Source organism: Sus scrofa, chromosome 9, assembly GCF_000003025.6.
Source record: "Sus scrofa isolate TJ Tabasco breed Duroc chromosome 9, Sscrofa11.1, whole genome shotgun sequence".
Classification (NCBI taxonomy): domain Eukaryota; kingdom Metazoa; phylum Chordata; class Mammalia; order Artiodactyla; family Suidae; genus Sus; species Sus scrofa.
In genome coordinates, this window is record NC_010451.4 from 120,420,397 (window position 1) to 120,446,196 (window position 25,800).

The 25,800-nt window shown below is 45.7% G+C and overlaps 1 long non-coding RNA gene across 5 annotated transcripts in view; it reads left to right on the plus strand.

The window, feature by feature from the left end:
• Positions 1–25,800, plus strand: part of LOC110255517 — a 90,608-nt gene that overhangs the window by 22,941 nt on the left and 41,867 nt on the right. For 4 of the 5 annotated variants that reach the window (XR_002335946.1, XR_002335947.1, XR_002335948.1 and 1 more), the window contains exon 3: positions 546–677. This is a non-coding gene — a long non-coding RNA (uncharacterized LOC110255517). Of the gene's footprint in view, positions 1–545; positions 892–25,800 lie in introns of those variants that run through there. The other variant, XR_002335944.1, reaches the window with a different exon arrangement.

Consider the following 25,800-nt stretch of genomic DNA (forward strand, 5'->3'; position numbering starts at 1 on the left):
ATTATATCAATGTCTGCACCTTTTTTTTTTTTTCTTTTGGTCTTTTTGTCTTATTAGGGCCATACCCACGGCATATGGAGATTCCCAGGCTAGGGGTTGAATCAGAGCTGTAGCCACCAGCCTACGCCAGAGCCACAGCAACGCTAGATCTGAGCTGCGTCTGTGAGCTACACCACAGCTCATGGCAATGCCGGATCCTTAACTGGCTGAGCAAGGCCAGGGATTGAACCCGCAACCTCATGGTTCCTAATCGGATTCATTTCTACTGTGCCACAACAGGAACTCCTATCAACGCCTACTTATGAGACAAGATGAAACACAATGTTGACACCTAGTCAGTCATGGTCAACTCAGGACCCAATGTGATGTACACTGCATGAATAATGTAGTTAATGGACCATTCTGGCCTTCATGGGGCTGTTATGGAGGGAATTGCTTTGCCCACATGCCAGTTACATATCTATATTCATACACATTTTTTTTCTCATCGAAAGGTTAAACTAGGAAAAATAGACACCTCACAATTTCTTTTGCATCCCTTCCAGAATGAGAGGTCTTTTAGGCTCTCTGCCCAGCTCTGATCTGCATCCTGCCTCCTTGATTCCTCAACTCCGTGCAGCTCAGGTCCCACTCTGGCTTCCTGGCATCACGCTCACCCCTGCGGGGGGGAAGGAGAGGTAAGAGGGGAAGCTTAGTGTCTGGGTTTTTAATCTGTCTGGGAGGGAAATCAGTGTTTTTAGCAGACAACTTAAATGTTTACTTTGACAAAACGTAGAGACCCAGGGGGTTCCCGTCGTGGCACAGTGATTAATGAATCCAACTAGGAACCATGAGGTTGTGGGTTCAATTCCTGGCCTTGCTCAGGGGGTTAAGGATCCAGCATTGCCGGGAGCCGTGGTGTAGGTCCCAGATGCGGCTTGGATCCCGGGTTGCTGTGGCTGTGGTGTAGGCTGGCAGCTACAGCTCTGATTTGACCCCTAGCCTGGGAACCTCTATATGCTGTGGGTGCGGCCCTAGAAAAGGCAAAAAGACAAAAAATAAATAAATAAATAAAAATAAAGCAGAGATCTAGTTGTCTAGGTACAGTCGGGAATGCATGTGGTTGAATCTGCACGTGACCGATAGGTCCTTTTTCCCTATTTGAGAGTCCAAAGTGTAAGGGGAGAAAGAGACGACTCGAACAAATAACTCACAGCTGCCTAGGCTTTCTCCGCTAGGTGTGTGTGTGGATGCATCATGCATTGATACCTATGCATGCAATGAATGGCTTAGTGTACAAACCCTGCCACCAACATCACTTCTGTAGATTGCCAGGGAGTTCCACTTGGGCTCACCAGCAAAGCACCTTCTATAAAGACTATATATAGTAGGCACATGCCTCCGTAAGCAGTGCAGCTATTTATTTTTTTAATGGGGGATTCTCATGTTACAAGGACATCACAGATTACTGAATAATTTATTTAATGGTAGATTATATGGGCTTCGCTCTTTGCCAATGAGCTCCTACGCAAATGTCTAAAGAAGATAAGGTAAGTGAAAGGTAGATGCAGGCTTGGGTGTGCTGTTTATTTATTTTTTACTAGGTACGCATAACTATTAAATTATATATACATCTTTTACTTAATAATATGTCAGCTGCATTGCCATATATACTATCAAGGCACCACTTTGTTCATAATGTTTAGCTAACTCACAACAATGCCTACAACACACAGCACTGAGAAATGAAGAATCGAAAAATAAATGATCTTCTCTATACTTGGTGGTTTTAACAAAGGACTGTGATATGTAAAAGCATGTTTGTTCTCAGTGAAAACATACAGAAACAAGAAGGAGTGAATTCAGTAAAAGGATGCTAGATTTGGGAGTTCCTATTGTGTCTCAGCCGGTTAAGAACCTGACATACTGTCTGTGAGGACACAGGTTTGATCCCCAGCCTCGATCCGTGGGTTAAGGATCTGGCGATGCCTTGAGCTATGGCTTGGATCTGAGTATTGCTGTGGCTGTGGCTAGGCCAGCAGCTGCAGCTCTGATTCAGCCCCTAGACTGAGAACTAGTTAGTAAGTTCAGCCATAAACAGAAAAACGAAAGGATTTGGAAAATGGAGACAAGAACAAAACATCTGGGTAGGTATTTTTCTGTGAACCTCTCTTGTTATCTTTTTAATGATTTAGAGTAGAAAAAAAATCATTTCTAAGCTTACAGGTATTAGACATTTTGCCTATAACTGTATACAATCCTCAGGTGAGGAGGGACCTTGGACGACGGGCACACTTTTGTGGCAAATGAGATTTTAACGAAGATACAATTGTTTTTAAGAAATTTTAAATTTGACAATAGAAAGATGGCAAAAGATTTGAGCAGGCATATCACATGGGAGGAAATGCATGTGGTTGATAACTGTGGCAAGGGCTGTCTTTTTTTTTTTTTTTTTTTTTTTTTGAGTAAATCAGGGAAACTCAAATTAAGCCCATAACAAGGTAGCCCATACACCAACCTGACCAGTTAAATATTTAAAGTTTGGCAATAAAAGTGCTAATGAGGACAGAGAATAGTGGGAACTCCTGCTAGTGGGACTTTGAACCAAAGCAAAGATTTTGGAGAACAGTTGCCATTGTCTACTGAGGTCACACACCCTGTTGACAAGTGAAGAAATGCCACTGTGGGAACATGCCCTGGAGGTGGTGTCTCTGTATCCTGTGGACCAGGATATATACAAAAATGTTTAGAGAAGCACTGCTCGTAACAGTCCCAAGCTGGAAACAACCCAAATGTCTGTGTAACATAGAAAGGGTGAGTAAGAACTCGAGCCCCTTGCCACAGCAGAGATGGAGTTCACAGACGTGATGGTGAGCCAAAGAAGCAACATAGTGCTTGGAAAGCTCGTAAACAGGAGTTCCCCTTGTGACACAGTGGAAACAAATCTGACCAGCATTCATGAGGACGCAGGTTTGATCCCTGGCCTTGCTCAGTGGGTTGGGGATCAGCACTGCTGTGAGCGGTGGTGTAGGTTGCAGATGCAGCTTGGATCCCGCATTGCTGTGGCTGTGGCTGTGGCTGTGGCAGCAGCTACAGCTCTAATTTAACACCCAGCGTGGGAACTTCCACCTGCCGTGGGTGTGGCCCTGAAAAAGGAAGGGGAAAAAAACAGCTCACAAACAGGTGAAACTCAGTCCATGTTTAGGGATGCATATAGAGCAAAACTACAAGGAAAAGCAAGAAAATCATGATTTTAGGATGATTAGGTTAGGATAGTGTTACTTTTAGCAGAAAGGCAGGGTGGTGACCACAAAGAATACTCAAGATTTCTGAGCACTGGACATGTTTTATTTCTTGACCTGGCTGTGGTTTCATAGGTTTTCACTTTAACGTTATTCATGAAACTGGATATTAATGATTCATGCATTTTTAAAGTGTTTTATTTCACACACACATGGGCGCATGCGTGCACCAACTATTACATACTCGAAGATGGAGATTTGAGAAAAGACATGCCCTCGTTCAATGCAGTTCCTTTAAAAAATGAACACATTCAGTGGAATGAACATTTCAGCCTCTTAGGTGTGATTTGGGTGAGAATTCTCTAATGCAGTGCTGGAGAGACAGCCCGAGGAGAGGGAAGGGCACTGGCCGCCAGGGCAGAGGCCCCTTCCCAGCCAGCTCTGACCCTCCGCAGCCGTTTCCCTGGGCAGTTCTCTGGGCTTTAGTTCTCATCTGTAAAGACGATCAGACCCGATTTGAACTCCTCTGGGAGTCTCCTGGTGTATTCTTGGGCGTTCCCTGTGGGAACTTTAATTTTTTTTTTTTTCAATAAGAAATTCTTTCCATTTTAATGAGACTCTAAAGGGCACACACAGCGTCTGGGTCCTCTGTGTGTCTCCCTTAGAGCCGACTGTGCCAGCATCCCTCTGTGACTGTGAGCCTGCCGGGGCCCAGACGTGCTCTTTGAATTATCTCAGGCCAGTGAGATGAAGGCACAGGTGACCTTCATGGGTAGAGTCTGAGTTTGCCAAGCGACCTCGTGGCAAGGCTCACAACCAGCACGTTCCCAGGTGTTTGAAGTGACCATGGAGTAAGATGGGAGATGGGAGTCAGGGGACCATGCCTAGCCCCCAGAGTGGCGTGGCACCCACTGGCGAAGCGGGGGTCGGGGAGGGCAATGGACTCCACAAAACCGTGCCATCTGTCTCCTTCAATTCACTGTTAACTGAAGGTTGATTGGTTTGCTCTTTGTTTGTGCAAGTCGTGAAGCTGCTTTGAGTTTGGTGGTTGTAGAAGGTGCAGGCCTGTGGGATGTATGCCCGGCTTTCATATTTGCACATATTTAACTACCAATCTTATAAAAGTAAAGTACACCAACACTGGAAATCCTCAAAGGTTTTTTGCTGGAGACGGCACCACACGCCATTTGAACTTGAGCGGTGCGGAACCCCCGTGACCTGTACTGAGCCTCCCGTGATCCTGTTTTCATTGTGGAAGCCAAGCCCTTGCCAGATTAAGTGCAGGGGGTGTTCCTGGTGCAGCCTGGGACTGCAACCCCTTCATCTGTCTCGGTGACTCTCTAGGGCAGGTGGGTTTGCTTCCAGGGGATGTTTGATGGTGTCAGGAGCCAGCTGGACAGCGGGAGGTGGGGCCTGGTCAGCAGAGACCAGGGATGCTGCTGAACCTCTGACAATGCACAGGACAGTCCCCAGAGCAAAGAGCTCCCCTGGCCAGGAAGCCAGTGGCGCTGGGGTTGAGAGCCCCTGGATCTGCTCTCTGCAGCTTTTCTTCCATAGGAAGGAAGTCTTCTCTCTGCTTATTTCCAGTTATGATAAGGCGGTTGTGTTCTTTTCTTTTTTAAAAATTTTTATTTTTATTTATTTTTTTTTATTTTTTGCTCTTTAGGGCTGCACCCTCGGCATATGGACATTCCCAGGCTAGGGGGTCAAATTGGAGCTGCAGCTGCCGGCCTACACCACAGTCACTGCAACATCAGATCCAAGCCGTGTCTGCGACCTACACCACAGCTCACGGCAATGCTGGATCCTTAACCCACAGAGTGAGGCCAGGGATCGACCCCGCATCCTCATGGATCCTAGTCAGGTTCATTACCCCTGAGCCACGACAGGAACTCCAGTCATTCTCTTGATGACCTACCTTTCTTGGCACCTGCTTCCTCCAGGCAGGAGAAAGACAAGCAAAACAATCCCTTAGGTGTGAGGTCCATTTCGTGACAGGCTTGATTTAATCGTGGATGTTTGATGGTTCGGTCATTTAGCAATTTTGAGGCAGTCTTATTCCTGAGCCTCCTCTCTCAGGTCCTGGCTCCCCATCCACACAGAGTGACTTTGCTTTGCCCCTGGTCCCTGATGTTCGTAGCTGGTCCCTAGAAGGACTGTGCTGTGGAGGGAGTCCCAGAGGAGCCGGTCTCTCTTCCAGAATAAAACACCGAAACAATATTTGAGAGCTTCAAACTGCTCCAAGGCATCTGGATCCATCTCCAAGGCTGATTTCAGGGCCCCTGTAGTTGTGTTTGTCTATGTGCCTGTAATAACTGCTGGGAGTGTCTGCCCCGTCGCTATCAATTCCTGTGTAATTCCTACATTTGTTCATACAGATCCTGGTCCCTGATGGAAATTCTTTCCATTTTAATGAGACTCTAAACGACATGCACATCATCTAGGTGCTATCTCACCTCCCCCAACAGGTATTTACCTCCTTGTGAACAGAGCCTTCTGTGTCATCTGCTGTCACTGGTGCTCCACCCAGCATGCTCAGCCTGGTGGCCTGCTCTGGGGTGCCCACCCTGTCCGCGAGCTACGAGAAAAGACCCTGTTAAAAGACAGGCCAGGTGGGGTCATGGGGGATAGTTTCCTGAACATCTCCCCCCATCCTCGGCTCCTCCACTTGCTCGCCTGTTGGTCTCATGATCAAAATTTAGTCAGGACCAGTCTCTTGGTTGGTGGAACCTTAGATTCAACAGCAGTCTCCTGACAAGAGAACAGCCCTTCTTCTCAAGGGCCATAGAAGAGAGTGTGCCTCACTCCCTGGGCCTGGCAGGCTGCCTGAGGCAGAGAGGGGCAGAGCTTCTGAGCCCTCCTCAGGCTTTATCCTGCCTGGCCTCCTCCTCATGGGGCTCCCCCAGCATCATAAAGACCGCTGTGGGCAGGACTGCATGCAGCCCTGACATCCTCTGATGCAAGGCAGCTGATTGGATGCTTCACTTCCTGCCTAAAACCACCACCCTCTCCTCCCCTCCTCCACCCCTTTAAAAAAAAAAACCCCAAAAAACCCCTTTGTATAATATCTTTCAAAGACACAGTGGGAGCATCATGCCATTAGCACAACATGGAGTATGGCAAACCCTTGTTTCCTGGCCTGGGTTTTAGGGGTGTGCTCAGCTCCCCCAGCAGAGAGGAGGCTGGAGCTGTTCAGGGCATTGACCAGACCGAGGGGCACAGGCATCTCCACTAGGCACACACAGCCTCCCTCTCCCAGTGGACTCTCTGGTTGACACCCCTCCCTGCCGGGGTCTTGCACAGCCTGGGGCATGGCTCATGGCTGCTCACTGCCAAAGAAATGCAAATCAGGGTTAAGGAAGGAAGCAAACTTGAAAGCCAGAGAAGCTGAGCATTGAGTTTCAGGGGGTGAGGCCGGAACACAGAAAGGAAGGCCTGTCTTGGGGTCAGAGGCTGGCAGGGTGACGAGCACAGCAAGTATGTTATAGGAAACAGGATAGTGGAGATGGCTCAGGGGAGTCCAGGAGTAATGCCAGGCTGGGGCCTCTCTGGTGGGATCTGGTGATGTTTCCGGTCTGGGGTGGAGTGAAGAGGGAGATGGATGTGCTGGTGTTGGAATGACTAGGCAAGACTTGTCCATCCTTCAGTCCATTCCAGCCAGATTTTAAATCTGTCATGTTCAGACTTGGGGGAAAGGGAGAATATAGTTGTGATTTTTTTTTTCCTCCTGACTTTCCCTTAACACAGTGATGGCCTAGAGCCCGATCTGTGACTCTGAAAGAACAAGCCAGACCCCGTCATAGCCAAAGCACAGCAAGCCCCCAGCTTGGCGGTGGGGAAGAGCTGCGTGTGGCCCCGCCACCTGCTGTGAGCCTGAACCCAACTTTAGCCTTCTAAGAGCATATGCAAAGTGGGTCACCAGCTGCCCCACCGGCCTCACCCTGAGCCACTTCTCTTTTATAACCCACACCTGTGGCATTTGCATGTCTCAGCTCACCAGCCAGTTCAGAGGGCAAGAATGTCCTAGATGCACACCAGACTCCCTGTCCCCTTGGCAACAGTCAACTCCTTCCACCCTTGGCACCCCAGAAGCAAAACCATTCTTTCTACCCTTCTGTCCTGGCGGGCCGGCCCCATGGAGGGGAGGGGCCTTCCGGGGAGGTCTGTGCCCCAAGTTATAAGCAGGGAGAAGCATCAGGCCAACCTGGCCCTGTGAGATGGGATGCGATCTGTACAGGAGCCCATGGCACAGGGTCCAGGCTCCTATTTTCCCCTTCCTCTGGCTGCTGTCCTTTCGTTCCTGACATGGCTGATGAGCTCCCTAAGCAGAGGTTGGACAGAGAAGATGAAAGGAAAAAAATGGGAAAATTAATAGCTCTGGTCAAAGGTCTGGTGGGGAAGGAATTTAAAACCAATTAACCAGGAGTTCCCGTCGTGGCGCAGTGGTTAACGAATCTGACTAGGAACCGTGAGGTTGCGGGTTCGATCCCTGGCCTTGCTCAGTGGGTTAACGATCTGGCGTTACCATGAGCTGTGGTATAGGTCACAGATGCGGCTCGGATCCCGTATTGCTATGGCTGTGGTGTAGGCTGGCAGCTACAGCTCCGATTGGACCTCTAGCCTGGGAACCTCCATATGCCGTGGGAGCAGCCCAAGAAATGGCAAAAAGACAAAACAACAACAACAACAACAACAACAACAAAAACCAAAAAAAAAAAAACCAACCCCAAAAAACAATTAACCAATGGAGATGTCAGTTATCCCAGACAGTCTTTGATCCCTTTATGGTGCTTAGAGTTCAAGGTCCATGTAGGCACCAAACCCATCTTACTCTCATTCACCGATGGGTTCTCTGTTCTTTGGCTTGAACGTTGGTGAGCCCAGGCATCAGGATGCCCCCCTGGGACCCGGGCCACCAGATGATACCACACCCATAACCCACCTGCAGGTTGCATGACAGGAAGCCCTGCCTGTGAAGACAGGGGAAGGGGTGGAGGGGAGGCAGTTTTGGAGAGTATATCTGATGTCTCCTGGACACCATGGAGAGACATAGGGGTGGCCTGTGGGAGTGGAGGGAGTGCAGGAGGCAAAGACATCCCTTCAATGTCATTGCCTCGTCCTCTGTCATGCTCTGGGAGACCCCAGACTCCTGATGTGGAGCCCGAAGGATGGCCACATTTTAAAGGCACATCCAGGAGCAGATCTGAGTACCGGGAAGAGGCTGAACATGAAAGCATCAATTGCGCCTCTGGCAAGAAGAGTGGGTCTTGCTGCCAGGAATCTCAGAGCTGGAATTCTCTGCTAGTGGCCTCACTCCTTTCACTTTATTTATTTTTCCTCTTCCCTGGATTATGTCACTTAAAAGAAAATGCAATGCTTGGTGAGAGAAGTCAGAGAAAGGCAAATACTGCCTGACATCATTTATATGTGGAATCTAAAAACTAGAACAAACTTGTGAATATAGCAAAAAAGAAGCAGACTTGCAGGTACAACACACTAGTGCTTACTAGTGGGGAGAGGGAAGGATGGAGGAGAGAGATAGGGGTAGGGGACTAAGAGATACAAACTATTACATGTAAAATAAGCTGTAAGAATAAATCATACAACATGGGCATATAGCCAATATTGTGTGATAACTATAAATCAGATATAACCTTTAAAAAAAAAAAAAGTAAAGCACGCTATTGTACATGTGTAATTTATATAGTACATCAACTATACTTAAAAAAGAAAAATTTAAAAATTAAAATGAAGGGCCAACATTTAAAGAAAAAAAAAAAAAAAGGAAGGGAAAAAAATGCAAAGATGGGCTGTGACGGTCCAGAAAGGGTCTCTGTGGCTCCACTCGAGTCACATGGGCTATGAAACTATAGGAAATGTCAAAACAGGTGCAAAATGAGGAAGTCTCTTCTGAGTAAGTAACTGCTGCCTTAAGCTCTATTCGTCTATGGGATGTGGGGTAGAATTAATGCCCTCATTTGCAATCCAGTTCCTACCCTGCCCCTAGTGGGCCATCCCAACCACTGGCCCTTCTGGATGTGCCCTCTCAACAGAGGTGACTGTTGATGCCATGGGCCAGAAACCACTCTGCTGGTACAATCCACACCACTGGCTGAGATCCTACCCAGCAAGCAAAGTCTACCCAATTTAATACAGCAAGCACACATATACTTTTGGTGTATAGCTGGTGACTCTGTGGGAACGTGGAGTTACAACTCAGGTCACCCCCCCGGGAGTGTCCCACAGTAGAAGTGGGCACCATCCTTTATTAATCCTCCCTCCAAATCAAATCAAGCCCAGGATTTAAGTCAGTCCTTGACTTTGAGGAGTGGGCGTGGTCCCCTCTGAGGAACCTCCCTGATAAACCTCTGTTCCCACCAGCCCCTTTATTCCTATAATCTCTGGCTTTGCTGGTGGGAGGGCCTGAAGGGGTGTGTTATCACCACCTCAGCCTGCCTTTCACAGGTAGTGATGCCACAGACAGTACGGAGCGGTGGGAGAGCCCCCAGACGTAGTGGTTTCTCTGGCACAACTCGGAGAAGAGACTCAGGTTCTTGCTTTGTACGGACCTGGACTACGCTGATAGGAGAGGAGATGGCCTGGTTGTCCCCTGCTAAAAGGGATTTCCCAGAGAGTCACAAATCCGAGTGACAAGAGTGCAGCACCTGCTATGGAAGACCCTGTGATTCAGGTGAGAGCCCCCGAGGGCAACAGGTTTGGGTCTCCTGGTGAGAGGACAGAGGCACAGAAGTAGGACTGTCTGAGAAAAGTGAAAAGGGAAGTCCAAGAATAACAACCCGGTGGGAGGAAAACCCAGGAAACATGGCTGCAAAATGGCCATTTCTCTTTGGAAACCATAACGGGGAGTAGATCACATTGAGCCCCAAGTGGTGTGTCTTTGCCCCTCATCCAAGGACGTGGGAGGAGCCATGGGCTACGCCTGTGTGGAGGAAGCCAAGCAAGAAACATTTCACACTTGTGTGGCATTTTACGGCTGCTCTGACCCACGTGATTGCCCCTCATGCTCTCAGCAATCTCTGAAATGGCCAAGAATTAATTATCTTCATTTCTCAGATGAAAAACACAGGGTCTGAGAGGGGTTAAAAGACTTCTGGAAAGCCACACTCTTTCTGCATGGCAGAGCTTGGGTTAGAAGCTAGGTGTTCTAACTTTAAATTCAGGGCTCTTCCAGCTATGACAGTGGTTTTTAAACTGTGTACCCAACAGAGCAGCATCCTTGGAGAAGAAGGGCGTCCTGGCATATTCCTAAGCCCCACTCAGATGGGAGCAGGTCCAGTTTGATTTGCTCTGTCTACTGGGTGTTCCATTCAGGATTGATTTGAAAAAAAAAAAAAAGGAGGTTGAAAAATAGGTTGAGAATTCACAGCATTCTGCTGTGATGGCTCCAGTGGGGGCTCAGCCACAGGGCAAGGAACCACATGGAACATGTACGAGGAAGGGAGGAAGAGATTATAGCTGCGTGCACATGCTCGGCCCTTCAGGTCTTGTTGTAGGGAAGGAAAGGAAGGGCTGAGGACTGGCAATGCAGCGAAGTACCTCCTGGCCTTGTATCCCTGGGATGCTGCCTGGTCAGCTTTGTGGATCTTGTCCAGACAAATCTAAGCCCTCAGCAGACTCTGAGTCACACACTATCCAAGCTTCATCTGCTGTTGCCATCTCATGCCTGGTAAGCAGTGCTTGCAGGCTCGTCCATGCCCAGCCTCCAGTGAAACACATGCTTATCCTGAGGGTTGGCTGGTGCTGGGGCATCAGCTATTCATGGGACAGGGCCACTCAAGGTGTCACCTCCATCACCTGAACCCCAAGACCTCCCAACACTTGGTCCCTTTCCTCTGAGCTCTTCTTTCATATGACATCTGCTCTCATTGCTGTTCTCATCTTCCCGGGAACACTGCATTATACCTGCTGGTTTCAGCTTCTCTAAACAGGAGCTGTTTATAAACAGCCTCCTACTCTCCCCAGCTTCCCACTTGACAAATACGCTGGCTTACCAAGCTGTGTGGCATTGGGAAGATCATTTTAAAGTTGGGTTTTGACCCTTTAACCTAGACTATTAAAAAGCTGCCTAAAATAAATAAATAAATAAATAAATAAATAAATAAATAAATAAATAAATAAATAAATAAAAGGACTTCCCATCGTGGAGCAGCAGAAACAAATCCAACTAGGAACCATAAGGTTGAGGGTTTCATCACTGGCCTCACCCAGTGAGTTAAGGATCCGGCGTTGCCGTGAGCTGTGGTGGAGGTCGCAGATGTGGCTTGGATCTGACATTGCTGAGGCCGTGGTGTGGGTCGGTAGCTGCAGCTGTGATTTGACCCCTAGCCTAGGAACCTCCAGTTGCCGTGGGTGCGGCCCTAAAGACCAAAAAAAAAAAAGGCTGCCTGCAAGACTTGTCTGAGGTCTGCTTCTGCTGTCATCATGGTTGATAGACCTAAATACATCCTTTTGTTCAGATTTTACAAAGCTCTTACAGCTTGCTTTTGTCATTTGTTTTCACATCTCTCTCCTTAAACTAGGTGTGACAAAAAGAGACCAGACAGAACTGGGTTTGAATTTCAGCTTTGGTCTTAATAACAGTAGGATCTTGGACAAGTTGCTCAGCATTGCTCTCCTTCCTTTTCTTTGTTTACACAAGAGAAAGAATACTAACCATTGCAGGGGGTTGATGTTTTGTTTCTTTTTTTTTTTTTAATGAAGAGTAAATGAGATAAAGAATCTTGTACAGTGTTTGGCACAGAGATTTCAATAGATGCACATTTTTCCTTCCTTTTAAGGATAAACCCCCAAATTTATCCACATTTGTTTTCCTAAATCTAATACTGTGTCTGGCACCACAATATATGCTCAGTAAATATTTACTGACAGTGTGAATGAATGAATGAGGAATGAATCAAGAGGACATATATGATACTGATAGGCCAGGCCACAGGAAGAGTTGCCAAAATTGATTGAGTTCCAAAAGACAAATAACAGCATTAGAATTTGAGAAGGGAGAAATGTATCCTTAAGTGGTAATCAAGGGTCCCCAAATGTGCATACAAAGATGTTCGTTGTCTTTATAATAGTGGAGCTTTCAAAACAACCTACATGTCCAACAAAAGGGACTAGATACATTCATTATGGTGATGTAATGTAATAAAATGCTGTGCACCCATTTTTAAAATGTAGACTGTATAAAAGTGACAAATACACACACACATACATTTTGCTTTTTAGGGCTCTTTAGGGCTGCACCAGAGGCATATGGAAGTTCCCAGACTACTGGGGTCAAATCGAAGCTGCCGTTTGATGGCCACAGCCACAGCCACAGCCACAGCCACAGCAACATGAGATCTGAGCTGCATCTGTGACCTACACCAACAGCTCATGGCAAAGCCAAATCCCCAACCCACTCACTGAGGCCAGGGATCGAACCCGCATCCTCACTGATACTAGTTGGATTTATTTCTGCTGCACCACAATGGGAACTCCCACAAAAATGTATTTTAGGTGAAATGGTACTTTTGTAAAATTATCTGTTTATCTTCCAAAAGAAAGAAGTGCCTTATGAATACGAAAAGACATATCTGGATGGTGGAATTATAGTAATTTTTAAAGTGTATTATACTTTTCAATATTATTTGAAAATTTTTATGTCATTTAAAATTTTTTTGTTATAGTTGATTTGCAATGTTCTGTCAATTTCTGCTGTACAGCAAAACAACCCAGTCATACATATATAGATACATTCCTTTTCTCACATTATCCTCCATCCTGTTCCATCACAAGTGACTAGATATAGTTCCCTGTGCTATACAGCAGGATCTCATTGCTTATCCACTCCAAATGCAATAGTTTGCATCTACTAACCCCAAACCCTCAGTCCCTCCCCTTCCCCCTTGGCAACCACAAGTCTGTTCTCCATGTCCATGAGTTTGTTTCTTCTCTGTAGATAAGTTCTTGTGTGCCATATATTAGATTCCAGACATAAGTGACATCATATGGTATTTGTCTTTTTCTTTCTGACTTACTTCACTTAGTATGAGACTCTCTAGTTCCATCCATGTTGCTGCATCATTTTGTTCTTTTTATAGCTGAGTAGTATATTCCATTATGTATATGTGCCACATTTTCTTAATCCATTCATCTGTGGATGGACATTTAGGTGGTTCCATGTTTTGGCTATTGTGAAAGTGCTGCAGTAAAGATATGTAGGGGTTCATGTATCTTTTTCCATGAAAGTTTTGTCAGGATATATGCCCAGGAGTGGGATTTCTGGGTCATATGGCAGGTTCTGTCTTTAGTTTTCTGAGGTACCTCTGTGCTGTTTTCCATAATGGTTTTACCAGTTTACACTCCCACCATTAGTGAAGGAGGGTATCCTTTTCTCCACACCCTCTCCAGCATTTGTTATTGCTGATTTGTTAGTCATAGCCATTCTGACCAGTGTGAGGTTGTAGTTTTGATTTGCATTTCTCTAATAATTAGTGATGTTGAGTATTTTTTCATGTGCCTGTTGATCATCTATATGTCTTCTTTGGAGAAATGTCTGTTCAGATCTTCTGCCCATTTTTCAATTGGGTTGTTGGGTTTTTTTGTTTTGTTTTGTTTTTTGCTATTGAGTTGTATAAGTTTTTTGTATATTTTAGAGATTAAGCCCTTGTCATTTGCATCATTTGAAACTATTTCCTCCCGTTCCATAGGTTTGTTGTTTTTTTTTAATGGTTTCCTTTGCTGTGCAAAAGCTTATAAGTTTGGTTAGGTCCCATTGGTGTCTCATTTTTATAATCAGGAATAAATTTTCTTTGGAAAGCCAAAATGTGTAAAAGGTACAACAATCAGTGTCTTGGTTTTTTGTTTGGGGTTTTATTTTATTATTATTATTATTTTTTTTTGGTTGTAAATGTAAAAACCCAGTTTAAACTCATTTAGACTCAAAGGAAGATGTATCTGGAAGACTAATATGACTGCAGGATGGCTGTACCTTGGGAATAGCTGGAAATACCTGTCATACTGCATCTCCAGGTGCTGGTATCATTCCATCTACCTCAGGCTGGATCCCTCCACTTGATGAGCTTAGAGTTTCTAGTTTCCATCACAGAGAGAAAGTGGGCACGGTGCTTTGTGGTCATAAATTCCAATGGTACACTCCAGTTGGCCCATTGGTCTGCTGTCTATCCCTTATCCAGCCACAGTGCCCAGGGCCTGATGTGCTCTATAACTGGCCCAGTTTGTGGCCTGCTCCCGCCCGTAGGTCCATCAAGGGGACCCAGGAGGCAGGGTCCTGGTGAGAAGAGCTTAAACAATGAATTGAGAAATAATTGTCCTCTCCTACCTCCCCCCTTGTCCCGCATACTTGTCTGCTATGAACTGGCATTTCCTCAGGGGTAAGGAAGAGAGGATAGGAAGTTCTGAGTGCCTTGGCTTAATTTCTGTTTTCAGAGGAAGGCTGGGGGTAGAGGGGTGACCAGGATTGTATCAGCAATTGTCAATAGCAGAAGCAGTGGCTGAGCTTCCCCACTGTGTCCCTGTGCTGATACAGAGTCATCTGAGATCTCAGAGAGCTTACGGCTCAGCTCGAGGGCTGAATCCTGATTGCATAGAGGCAACAGCTTTTGTTATTCTCCTTCCCCGGCCTCTCTTCCTGGGTACCATCCACCACTTCCTTGTTGAACAAGGACAAATATATATCTTCTGAAGAACAGTGGATTTTCTTAGAGTGCCTTGCATGAACCAACCAATGCTCAATACAACATTCAGTGGTCTCCATTTCTCTGTGCCTCCCTTCTATATTTACTTACTTAGGAGATAGTAATATGATTTCTTTCCCATATAGTGACTGTGTCCAGAAAATAACACTTTTAAGTACAGTAGGATCTCATGGTATCGTAGTTCACTGTTACAGTTCAATTCTGAATAAGTTATTTGGTTGGAATGGGGTCACTGCACTATGAGCCCTTGATGGCTGAGGGCCATGCTTATACCACCTCTGAGCCCCAGCTCCTAGTGCAGTGCTGGTCCACAGTAGATTGTAGAGGTTAATGGTATTCAAAAGTCCTATGGTTAGAGTTCCTGTTGTGGCTCAGAGGGTTAAGAACCTGGCAGTGTCTATGAAGATGCGAGTTTGATCCCTGGCCTTGCTCAGTGGGTTAAGGATCCCGCATTGCCATGAGCTGTGGTGTAGATTGCAGATGTGACTCGGACCCAGTGTTACTGTGGCTGTGGTGTAGGCAGGTAGCTGCATCTCCCATTCGACCCCTAGCCTAGAAACTTCTACATGCTGCCCATGCAGCCCTAAAAAGCAAAAGGCAAAAAAAAAAAAAAGGGATTGATTTTAAAAAGTCCTGTGGTTCATTCTTAATGTATTTATTTCTTTGGATTTCTATTAGCGTTTTTTTTTTTTTCTTTTTTTTCTTCCTCCCTATCTTTTTCTATTAGGGATGTCACGCATTTCCCCAAGTATGGTTCCTGCAATAAACCATTTTCAGAAGCAAGTTCTTCCTCTGAGTCTTTGCAGTGATGTTCCTTTTACCTTATTCTACTACATTTCCCCACTTAATTCATTTTTGACCTCTTTACTCATCCTCGACCAAGTTAAAATCTATCCTCCCACCAACAGAGAGTCTCCTTGGACTGCCTTGGGTTGGGCTCATTGTCCACTTGAGTACTGGCTGAAGCCTCTTTAATCCTATAGATGGGAACAGGTGCTTAGGTACAACTCCCAGCCCACTAAAGGCAGTTGTCTTGCTCTCACAGTGGATTTAATCCAGACCCACAGCAAAAACTTTGCCCTGGAAGATCTGCCAGTTCTCAGCCTATTTCCTTTTGCCCCCAAACAATATAGTCCAGATGAGACTGTATTTCTAATATGTATAGAAAGATTTTAGTATGAAAGTATCTAGAGGTATGGTCTCAGGGCTGGTCTGAGAGCTCAACTGTGTTATCAAAGGCTTAGGCTCAGAGTTCCCTGGTGGCCTAATGGTTAAGGATCCAGCATTGTGATTGCTGTGGCACCGGTTCAATCCCTGGCCCCGGGAACTTCTGCATGCCACAGATGTGGGGGAAAAAGGGCGTAGACTCTTTCTCTTTCTAACCCTGACTTATTAGGCATATTGTTTTTCATCATCATGCTCATTGTCTCATGGATTTAATGTGGCTGACTTTGTCCAGGCATCACATCTGTCTTCCAGATAGGAAGAAGAGGAAAAGGGATGGCGATAAGCTTTCCTTCAGGTCTGTCCCTTGTATCAGAAAAGCAAAACGTTTCCTGGAAAACTCCCAGTCAACTTTTATTTTATATCTCATTGGTCCCAGTTGGTAACATGTCACTCTTAGCAGCAAGGGAGGAAGAGAAAGTATTTTTCAAAGAGAAACACTACAGCCGGGACTGAACTGAATTTATCAATCTTAATTTATTCCCGGAGTCAAGGTACATTGTGGCTGCACCCTCCACCATCAAACAGACAAAATCAGTGTTGTGTTAGCCATGACTGCTGATGGTCAAGGGCAACCTTAGCAGCATATTTTTGGCTGTGGTGATGACTGCTGTAAAACTGACCGTTGTTTTCCTAAGATAAAGGTACTTTGAACGTAGTGAAAGGACGTATGATTTTGACACTGATGATGAACCTGAAGTCAGTGGAACTGAGTATTAGCTAATACTATATCCTTAAAGAATGACAGTGTGGCTTATTGAACTTGAGAAGACCACAGAGAAATTAACTCATGTTTGTAGAATCTTTCTTTCCCAAAGAAAGTAGTATCAGAACCCAATACATAAGGAAGGATAAACACCCTTGGCAGTAGTTATTCAGATTTCTCCAAGTAAGTACAATTCTGAGAATCATATACTTCAAAGAGCCCTTTCTCATCTACATTTCTATGCAGGTCAAAGTGAAAGGTATTTCTTGGGCTGTGGCTTCCTCCACCCGAACAGAGACGGCGGCAGCCTATTGCCTGCTCCTGTTGCCTCCCTGCTACCATTATTGTCCCCTGAAGTCACCCTCAGTGAAGTCAGTGTTGCTAGGGGAGGTCCTTTGTTAGGGCTCACAAGGAGAAGGATGGGGGTTCAGGAGACCGACCATCCCAGATTGCTGAGGACTGAGGCCTTCCAAGGAAGCAGGACTTCCACTGCTCAAAGCAGGACAGTCCTAGGCAAACCAAAGTGGCCGATCATCCTAGAGGTTATACCAACATGAAAGGGGGTGAGAGAGAGGAGGTTTGAGAGGGAGGGAGGCCTTGGAAAGTCAAGACCATTCAATCTCATTCGAAATTATATGGCTTTTCTTCCTTTTTTTTTTTTTTTTTTTTTTTTTTTTTTTGTCTGTTTAGGGCCACACCGGCAGCATATGGACGTTCTCAGGCTAGGGGTGGAATTGGAGCTGTAGCTGCCAGCCTACACCACAGCCACAGCAACGCCAGATCCAAGTCGAGTCTTCTTCGGCCTACACCAGGGCTCATGGCAACGCTGGATCCTTCCCCACTGAGCAAGCTGCGGGATTGAACCTATGTCCTCATGGATGCTGGTCAGATTTGTTTCCACTGCACCACGATGGGAACTCTGAAGCCACGACAGGAATTCCTCTTCCCATTTTAATAACTGGGCTTCCCGCACATCAACTCACCAGTGATACCTGGACTCGTCATTTTTTTAAGTTCTTTACTCTTCCGACCTGCACATGACTGCCCATTTTTCACCTCCCTGTTCTCTCCCACTATTGATATTTTCCCCAGTTCGTATTCCCAGTTACCAGGTTCAGTGGCTTTGTAAGCCCATGCTTTGAAGCTCCCTCTGCTGCAACACATGGCAATGATAGAGAACACCTAACAGAGGATTTTAAAAGTCATAACCACACTCAAAAATAAGTTACATGTGTCCATGGTCCTGGAACAGAATTGAAATGCAAAGTGATGCGTCCAGGCTGATCTGAGGGCCTGCCAGCCTCTGGATCGGAAAGTACGTAGTAGGCGCTGTGAGTCTGGCTTCTGCAGGTACACCTCAGGGAGAAGGGCTCCATGGGAGACATGGGAACTAGAGACAGGCTCAGAGCTCACAACCAGAATTCGGGGCAGGGCTTCGCTGGCCAGTAAAGTGAGCCCGGAAGACAGGATGTGCACCATAGCCCAGGCTGTGTACCCGGTGGTGGGGGGGTAGCTTAGTGTCTGGAGAGCCAGGCTCAAGCTCAAGCCCAGAAAGGCAGAGGTATGGAGAGAAAGAAAGCAGGGGGAAGACGTTGAACATACTGATCCTGTAAACCCAATTTGAAAATGCCTGAAGAAATCTTACACCAAGAAAGACAACCCATAAAGTCAACACTTGGAATATGAGTTTTTCTAGAAAAAAAGCAAAATAATATAAAAATTCTGGAGTTCCCGTCGTGGCGCAGTGGTTAACGAATCCGACTAGGAACCATGAGGTTGCGGGTTCGGTCCCTGCCCTTGCTCAGTGGGTTAACGATCCGGGCGTTGCCGTGAGCTGTAGTGTAGGTTGCAGATGCGGCTCGGATCCCGCGTTGCTGTGGCTCTGGCGTAGGCCGGTGGCTACAGCTCCGATTCGACCCCTAGCCTGGGAACCTCCATATGCCGCAGGAGCGGCCCAAGAAATAGCAACAACAACAATAACAACAACAACAACAACAACAAAAATTGGTTCCAGTTAAAATTGGTTCCAGTAATAAAACCAGGTTGCAAAAGATTTGCACATATAAAGTCCAACTGAAGAAGCACTCACAATACAAAATTACATGAAAAAAAAAATTCTGAAAAATATATTCATTTAGAATCCTCGAAGAGATACATGAAGGCATTACAAAAATAGGCAGAAATGAAACACAGGTGGATATGAAATTAGAAATTAAGAAATTAGGAGTTCCCATCATGGCTCAGTGGAAATAAATCTGACTAGCACCCATGAGGATGCAGGTATGATCCCTGGCCTCGGTCAGTGGGTTAAGCATCCTGCGTTGCTGTGAGCTGTGGTGTAGATCACAGACATGGCTCAGATCTGGCATGGCTGTGGCTGTGATGTAGGCTGACAGCTACAGTTCTGATAAGACCACTGGCCCTAAAAAGACCGAAAAAAAAAAAAAAAAAGAAAGAAAGAAATTATAATCATTGAAACTTTTTAAAAATCATTCTCTATGTTTTATTGTCTTTTCTTTTTTTCTTTCTTTTTCTTTTTCTTTTTTTGGTCTCTTTAGGACTGCACCCACAGCATGTGGAAATTCTCAGCCTAAGGGTTGAATCGGAGCTGCAGCTGCTGGCTTATGCCACAGCAGTGCCAGATCCGAGCCACATCTGCAACCTACACCACAGCTCACGGCAATGCCGGGTCCTTAACCCACTGAGCAAAGCCAGGGATCAAACCCACAGACTCATGAAACACCAGTTGGGTTTGTTACCCCTGAGCCACAACAGGAACTCCTATTGTATTTTCGAATGATTGTCATTTTTTAATTAATTTATTTTGTATTAAAGTGCAATCGGTTTACAATGTTCCATTGAAATTTTTTAATTCCATAGGATAAATTCTAAACTAAATGTAGCTGAGAAGAGAATTAACATATTGGAATTGGGAGGGATTCACCCAGAAGGTAATAACCTCAAGAGAGTCATTTGAATAAGGTAGGGAATGACAGATGCTGTGGTTATGGACTCGGGGCTCAGGAAAGGCTTGTGCAAGGAGATATTTGAGGAGTTCCTGTGTGGCTTGAAGGGTTGAGGATCTGGTGTTGTCACTGCTGTGGCTTGGGTTCAATCCCTGGCCTGGGAACTTCCATATGCCACAGGTGCAACAACAAAAAAAGGAGGTATTTGACCTGACCAAGCAGGGATGTGAATGATAAGAATGTAAATAAAAATAAAGCAAATCCAGAGGTGCTCAGGAGTAATAATACCTAGTTTCCAAGTTGCTATGAGTGTTAAATTAAGTAACTTACATAAAAGCACCAAGCCCAGTGCCTGGCACATAATTAATAACAAATGTTAAGGAGCTCTGCTTCCCTTTTTAAGAATCTGATTTAATAAAGTAGAATTTACCTTCTGCCTCCACGTTGAGGAGCCTTTCAACACCTCTGTTGGAGCCCCAGCACCATTCCCAGGGGACTAGAATTAGCTGATGATTTTTCGATCTAATGGTAGATTTGACTCTTTGGGACAAAGTGGCTGGAACGCTGTCAGCTGTTCGTATGCCTGTTTTCTCCTTCTGCTTCCCTCCCTTGAGAGCAAACTCTATTTCCCCCCTCTAGCATTAACTAAACAAGCCACTCATGTCCAAAATATAGAGATGACATTTTAATATATCCAGGCAGCCTGGCTAGTAGTTTCTTTGCAAAGCTCAAAATTATATCAGGGCCTTGTCTGGAGCCTCAAAGAACTCCTGACAGAGGTCATGGAAGGAGGAGGGACAAAGCCACCCTCTTTGTGAGCATGGAGCCTTTTCAACACGCAGGCCCCTGACGGGAACATTCCCTAATGAAAGGAACAAAATAAGACTGCTACACAGCACACAGCAGCCGAATGTTCCATTGGACAGAGAGCAGCTTCTTGGGACGTGGGAATCAGAGAAACTGGATTGCATTCAAAGAAAATGCCCCCAGAGTGATCAAGAGCCAGTCCCGGGGGCTCAGCAAAGTTCAAGATTCCCGGCCTTCAAGGGGGCAAGGTTCCCTGCAGAGGCCTGGGGTGGGGGCTGGGTGGGCTAGGAGCTGAACTAGGCTGGGCTGGGGGGCTCTGACGTTGAATGGCTCTCTTTAGCAAAGCAGAAAGGGGAGGCTGTGATGGACCAGGTAGAAGAAACTGGAGGTGCAGAGCGTGTGTTTTTTTAACTAGAAGAGAGAAAACGTGTCCTACCCTGAGTCTTTGGTCAGGAAAAGGTTGTTTTGTTTTTGTCACACGCACACACGGCAAGTTGAAGTTCCCAGGTGAGGGATCCAACCCAAACCATAGCGGTACCTGCTGCAATGCCAACGCCAGATCCTTAACCTACAGAGCCACAAGAGAACGGCAGGAAAAGGTTATTTGAAGGAGGAAAGAAGGAAGAGGAAGAAGAAGCATCCCTTTTTGCTGCAGCCAAGATGGGCATTTGCACTCAGCTCCCTGGCAGGGGGGACCAGGGGTGGGGGGCAGGCTAATGGACATTGTGTGGGGGTCTGGGGAGTCCCCTCAGCACCTCGGTTGTCCCACCAGCACAGGTGTCCCACACTAATAAGTCTCTAAAGAGTTAGTCTTCTCCTTGTTGTTCTGAGTTCTCTTTTTCCCCCAAAACTGCACATCTCACCAAGTATGAATTATTAAAAAAAAAAAAAAACAAAAAAAAAAAAACTAAGAACTGAGCATTTTAACTTCGGCTTAGTTGGAGGTAAATACTCCTACTTGGAATGGGAGAAAATAATAGGCATCGCAGGGACAAACAAAACAGTGGGATTTTAACCTCTCCGTCCTCCACGAGGCATGTATTCCCCGGAGAGCTTCTGGAGGAGAGGGAAAGAGTCTTAAGTTCACATCACATTAAAAACAAAACAAAGACGCAAAGGGTTGTATTTGGAGTGGATAAGAATGAGATCCTGCCGTATAGCACAGGGAACTATATCTAGTCACTTATGATGGAGCATGATGGAGGATAATGTAAGAAAAAAGAATGTCTGTATATAGATATGTGTGTGACTGGGTCATTTTGCTGTACAGTTGAAATTAACAGAACTCTGTAAGCCAACTCTAATGGAAAAAAATAAAAATCATTTAAAAATTAAAAAAAAAAACAAATTTAAAAGTCAGATATTTGAGGCGAGATTAGAGTGAAAATTTAAATTATTGCATACCCACAAGATGAGAGGGTGAGGTTTGCCTGTGTGTACACCATGGTGCTGTAGCATGTTGGTGGTCCTCACACAGATAGATGTCTTATTTGCCATGTGCTTGTCCTTCTCACGCACATGTACAGCTTGACATGCCTCCTTAATAAGATTTCAATCCCGATGGGAGGCAGGTAGGCAAGACATTAAATAGAGGAACCTTCAAGTTGAGAGTGGGGCATTGTTGAGTTTATCGGTATTTATTAGGCAGGTCTCTGCACTGGGCAGGCTCAGTACACATCTCTCGGTTAAATTAACACAGGACATCAGAACAGCAAGTGGAAGTGGATTTGATTCCTTTCTTTAGGGACAGTCATTTGCGGGTTCCCCTTAATCGTGTGGTAGAACCAGCTGCCTGCCCGCAGAGACTGCCAGAGGGTATATGTTTGAGTAACAAAAGAAGTCCTAGTTTCTTAGTTAAATCCTTTGTAGACCTAGTTCCTCGTCTAATTAGAAACACTGTGTTGATCTATGTTCTGTTTTTTTTTTTTTTAATTTATTGAAGTATAGTTGGCTTACAGTGTTGTGTTAGTTCCAGGTATACAGCAAAGTGAGTCATATATATACACACACACACACACACACACACATACATATATAATATATACACACACATATACACGTATATCATGTATATACAATACATGCATTTATGATATACATATGCATATATACATATATGATGTATATACACATATGTATGATATATATGTATGTATAGCCATTCTTTTTCAGATTCTTTTCCCATATCAACTATCACAGAGTATTGAGTAGATTTCCCTGTGCTATACAGCAGGTCCTTGTTACTTATTGATTCTGTATATAGTAGTATGTTTCCTTATACTTTGATATAGGTAGTTTTTTTAACTTTATCTCCTACTTTTTAAAATTAGCTACCTTTCCTCGTGTGAGCCTCCAAAACCGCAACCCCTTGTGATATCCAGGAGAGACCATTCTAAGGACAGAAGTGACCATTGATAGTTCAGTCCTTCCGGAGGGCACTCCAGGTCACACATTCTCACTGTCTCTCTTCCTATTCCTCAGTCTTAATACAAATGGCCTTTGTTGGAGTTCCCGTTGTGACTCAGTGGTTAACAAGTCCAACGAGGAACCATGAGGTTGAGGGTTCGATCCCTGGCCTTGCTCAGTGGGTTAAGGATCCGGTGTTGCCGTGAGCTGTGGTGTAGGTTGCAGACGCGGCTTGGATCCCATGTTGCTGTGGCTCTGGTGTAGGCCGGCGGCTACAGCTCCAATTCAACCCCTAGCCTGGGAACCTCCATATGCTGTGGGAATGGCTCAAGAAATGGCAAAAAGACAAAAAAAAAATTTTTTTTTAATAAAAAATGGCCTTTGTTACAGACCTAGAACTCACGCCCATGATTCCCAGAATGGGAGACATGGAAAATGGGGGAGGGGGTGCAGAAAAAAAAATCACTTGTTCAATATTATAGTGCAAGATAGCGATTAAGCCAAACTAGAATCTAGAATCCACTGGTTCTGGGTGATCTTTCTGAGAAGCACATTTCACATGAAATTGGAACGTATTGAACAGCTGGGTGGGAGACTTGTTTTGTGTAGTGGTAGTTAAGTGTGATCATGTAAGGTGCACATTAAAAACAACTGGAGCAGAAGCAAATAATCCAATTCATCTCTTGAACTTCAGTAGGAATACTCATTTGCTAGCTAATAATGTGCCACTAGATGGGAAAATCACTCTCCTGTGCCTCTTTTTGGATGAGACTCAGGAATCATCCTCAGGGTTCCCCAGTCCCTTGTCTCCTGATGAAATCAACAATGAGGTTAGCAGCTGCCCTGTTATTCTAATTCAGCTACTTTATTTAATCACAGCAGATGACTTTTGACCAAACTAGCATCTCTGGATATAATCTACACCTCTTTGGGTTAATGAGTACTGGTTCCGTCTATTTGGCTTGTGTTTGTGCAGAACTAATTTATCTTTGACCAGTATTATCATGCTAATGATATCAATGCAGTTGGCTCTTGCAGACAATTTCTATTATGAGAGCTCTTTAAAGTACAAGACAAAGGAAAGAATAAAATGGAGCAGACGTGTAATTAGGGAGATTATGAAAATCCTTTCCCAGGTATCACAAATGTACAGGAAATATAGGAAGTTTGGTCTTTGTGTTATGATGCTAGTAGCCCCTCCTGGGCCAGGTTGATCCTTCAGTTTCATGAAGTAAAATCTCAGGTGGGGATGGGCCAGGAAGATAAGATAGATGAGGAAAACAGACGGGGTTCCAGCACTTGGGCCTGGGTCATGCGAGTGTGTGCCAAAGAGGCCTGGACCCAAGAGCGTGCTGGCTCCCTGTGGGAAAGGCTGCCTGCCTCTGCACCACGACACTGCAGGGGAAGGGGGCCCGACCTGGCCAGAGAAGCCAGAAATCTGGACTTGAGTCAAGTACCTTAATTTTTTTTTAAATTTTTGTCTTTTTAGGGCCATACCTGCATCATATGGAGGTTCCCAGGCTAGGAGTTGAATTGGAGCCGAAGCTGCCAGCTTATTCCAAAGCCACAGCAGCACGGGATCTGAGCCGCCTCAGTGACCTACACCACAGCTTACGGCAACGCCAGGTCCTTAACCCACTGAGTGAGGCCAGGGATCGAACCTGCGTCCTCATGGATACTAGTCCAATTCGTTTCTGCTGAGTCATGATGGGAACTCCAAGTACCCTGATTTTTAAGCAGCTGTCTCTGTATATATTTCTTAATACTCAGCTGAATCAAATAAAATTTGTCAGAGGGTAGGACCCAGTGGGCTGCCATTTCATGATCCCTGCTCCATTCCATACAAAGGTCATTTCAGGAACAAAAAGCTGAGAAATGGTCCATAAATTCACTAGAGTATCCACCAGCTGGCAGGAAGAGGTAGCTCATCTCTCCTGCTTGGCAATCCCTCCAGAGTTGAAGATTTCTGTGGATACATCTGGAATCGTAAAAAGCAGCTGTCCTGGGAGTTCCCATTGTGGCTCAGCAGGTTAAGAACCCAATATAGGATGTGGGTTTGATCCCTGGCCTTGCTCAGGGGGTTAAAGATCTGGCATTGCCATGAGCTGCGGTGTAGTTCACAGATGCAGCTCAGGGCCCACGATGCTGTGGGGCTGTGGCATAGGCAGGTTCCACTCCTAGCCCTGGAACTTCCATATGCTGCAGGTGTGGCCCTAAAAAAAAAAAGGAAAAAAAAGCTACTGTCCTCTTGGCCCCACCATCCACTCCTCCCCAAATCTTAAAGCAGCCAAACACTGAGGAGACACAGATATTCCAGAAAACGTGGAAACACACAGTCTACTCATCCCTACCAGGCACCCCACCCTTAGCCCCAGGGCCACCAGGGAGCCAGATTGTGGGGCGTGGAGGGCAAACAGCCCTGGCCTACTTCTTCCTTTCTCTGAGTGTGAGGTGGAAAGTTGCTGAAGATGAAGAATATCCATGCGTGGGGGTTGGTTCCTGCCATAACTGGGAGCAAACAGGCCACCTGGCCAGACAGCTGCTTTCAAGTCAAAGTCTGGTATTGAGCATCATTGGGCCGACTTGATGCTGATACCAGTGTTTGAGGCCTGAGTTCCTGATCACCTGCCTGGTCTGGCTCTTTTTCGGCTCTTAGATGTCCTGCCTCCCAAGCTGTGAGCTCCTCCTGCCTCTCAGTCTGGTTTTGACCCTTATACTGTTGTTCCTGCCCATAGCTCACAACCCCGGCTGGGCCC